Genomic DNA, 3166 nt, shown 5'->3' on the forward strand with positions numbered 1-3166 from the left:
AGCTCACACATGGGTCAGGAGGTCCTGGGTTTGAACCCTGGACCTCCCATGTGGTAGGCAGATGCTCTATCAGTTGAGCCAAATCTGCTTCCCTCATATCTGTTTTTATTTAAAGTTTATTTTGTTCTATAGTAATATAGCCACCTCAGTTGTCTTTTGGTTACAGCTTGCATGGCATAGTTTTCCCATCCTTTAATCCTCAGTCTACTTATATCTTTGAACTTGAGATGAGTCTCTTGCAGACAGCATACAGTTGATTCTGCTTCTACCATTTGAATGAAGAGTTTATTCCATTTACATTTAAAGGCACAACTGATAATATGGGATTTTCTTCTGTTATTTTGCTATTTAACTTTTGTAATTCTTGTATCATTTTTGCTCCTCAATTTATTTAAGCCTACTTTCATATTAATTTGCTTTCTTGGGTTTACCATATTGAGTGTCTTCTAATTTCTAGCTGGATATATTTTTCATTTGTTTTCCTTGTGATTACCATGAGTTTAAAATTTAACATAGTAAATATATAACAATTATCTTCAATTTGATACCTACTTAACTTCAATAGCATCCATGTATATTATAAACCTCTGTCCCCTAACAATTTTTTACTTGTTACCACTTGTGCATTTGTAGATTGTATGTACAAAAGCCTTGATTTATCATTACTTTTTATGCATTTGCATTTTGGCACTTTTAGGATGATGAGGAGTTACATCTTAAACAGTACCATACAATAGTGCTGGTATTTACAGTTACATGAATGGTTACCTTTACTGCAGGTCATTGTTCCCTTATCTGCTTAGAAACACTTTCTAGTGCACTTTCATTTCAGTCTGAAAAATTACCTTTAGAATTGTTTTGGGGGCAGATCTAGTGAAGAATTTTTTTCAGATTTTATCTCAGAATGTCTTACTATATCTCACAGTTTTGAAAGAATGTCTCACTGGACTTAAAAATTTTGACTGAATGATTTTCATTCAGCACTTTAAGTATTTCATCCTGCTGCCCTCTTGACTCCATGGTTTCTGATGAGAAGTCTGCACTTGATCTAATTAGAACTTCCTGGTACATAAAACATTGCTTTTCTCTTGCAGTTTCCAGAACTCTCTTCTTGTCCTATACATTCATTTGTGTAAACCATACAGGGTGTGGTAAAATTTTCTTCGTGTTTATCCTATTTGGTGTTTTCTGAGCTTAGATGTGCATATTCACATCTTTTTCTATATTTGGGGAATTCTGTCTTTATTTCTTTGAATGTTCTTTCTGTCCCTTTTTTCTCTTTCTTCTCCTCCTAGAACTCCCATAGTGTGTATACTGGTATGCTTCATGATGTTCCATATGTATTATAGGCTATTTTAACTTTTTAAAAAATGAGGCTAGTAAAAGGGTTCTTTGACAAATGTGATGAAGGAAAAGTACACACACGAGATATGGCATGGGCATGTTATAGGGTGAGAAATGCAATCTGGGGAATTGGTGTAAGTCTTTTAAAGTCTTTCCTCCTTCCCCAACCCATATTAAGGAGCGGTCTCAGCTATTTGTCATCTTTATTGGTTGCATTTCCTAATTTATTGTTAGCTTTCAGGGAACCAAAAGGGAGACCTTTCTATTTGAAATACCCAGAGATTCTTTTGAGCTGGGAATTTCAATTGTGACCTCATGAACAGGGTCTTGGTCAGCTTTTCATCTGCAATGGTTACAGTATTTTTCTCAATCACATGCCTTCTCTCAGGGAGGTTTTGGGCAGGGTCTCATTGCTATGTTCTGACCAGTGGCCTTCTTATGTTTTCTTTTTCTAACTATAAGAGCTGACAACTTTATTTTCACATTTCACAATACAAGTGAAGGTTACTTCTTTTTTTTTTTTTTTTTGTCCCTCTCCTCCCCTACATAATTATGCTCTTTGATAGGAAGGGGGAGCAATTCTTCCTTGTCATACTGTTAGAAAATACCCATAGTCACAGACTGTATCTCCTGGTAAAGTAGAACAAGCAATATAAAACTGATAGAAAGAGGCTCCCCTCTATCCTTATCTGTCTGGCTGGGTCATTCCTCACTGAGTGGGCACTATCATAGGTTGGGCAGAAGGTCTTATCATGGGGAGCCCAGGCATCATTCACATGTGACCTCCCATGGGTGCCTTCATTCCAGGAGCAGGTCCCACTGGCATCATTCCAGGAGGAGGGAGACCCATCATTGGAATCATAGGGGGCCCCCTTATGGGGTTCTGGTATCATACCAGGGCAAGAAGGTCCTGGGAGATGGAGGGAGGTGGGATTATCATCCCTGCAGGTGGAGTAGCAGTATATGTAGTAGCAAGTATCTTCCCTTTTTGAAATGCAACCATTGCTTTGTCAGTCAGGCTCCGAGCCTGCTTTTCCATCCATTTCTGACAATAGTCTTTCATATTCTCTTTGTGTTTCCTACCACTGCACTGTCTTTCTAACAGATGGAGAGTCATGGGTGAGGTATGTATAACAGTAGTCACAATAAAACTTGGGCATATTGCTCTGCCAGCCATTGATCACTCCATTTCCCCTCATGTTTTCTATACTACTTGTTTCAACTCCCCTCTCAGAGTTTACACTGTTATATTTAAGTTGGAGCTGAAAGATGATGAATTGTCTGTAGGTGCTTCCTGCTGGTTAGGAGCAATAGTCCCTGACTGGTGAAGTGTGAAACTCTCTGGCTATTCTTTTGATTTTGAGGGAAGGCAGTTATGGTACAATGGTTGGACTGGATTAAATCTCCATATGACTAATACTTTTTTCTATAATGTGTTGATTCTTTAAAAAAATAAACTTAGATGTTTGAAGATACATTATGCTACTAAAAGCATGATCAGTGACCCCATAAAGTGGGCCAACCAGGACATACTGGACCATGGGTGCAAGAAAGGTGAGGTGCCTCCAGAGGCTACAACCACCTGAAGTTGATGAGTTTGATCTTCTAGGTTTCAACTGCTGTCTAGGGCTCTTCCAGAGTGATTTCCATAGAAACAGCATTCCTCCTTGAGGAACAGGCATTTTCCTCCCTGTTCCATGGTTAGGATGATTAGCACTCTTGGATTTTGCAGCACTACAGTAGAAAAAGAGTCTGTTTGTTGTCTAACAGCTTCTAATGCATGGCTAATTTTTTCCATGCTGTTGATTTACTCTAGGGAGAG

The 3166-nt window shown here is 38.6% G+C and overlaps 1 pseudogene; it reads right to left on the reverse strand.

Moving 5' to 3' along the window:
• Positions 1 to 2029: 2029 nt before the first annotated feature.
• LOC101431599 (U1 small nuclear ribonucleoprotein C-like) lies at positions 2030 to 2504 on the reverse strand (annotated as a pseudogene).
• Between the last annotated feature and the right edge of the window lie 662 nt (positions 2505 to 3166).

Source organism: Dasypus novemcinctus, chromosome 6, assembly GCF_030445035.2.
Source record: "Dasypus novemcinctus isolate mDasNov1 chromosome 6, mDasNov1.1.hap2, whole genome shotgun sequence".
NCBI lineage: Eukaryota > Metazoa > Chordata > Mammalia > Cingulata > Dasypodidae > Dasypus > Dasypus novemcinctus.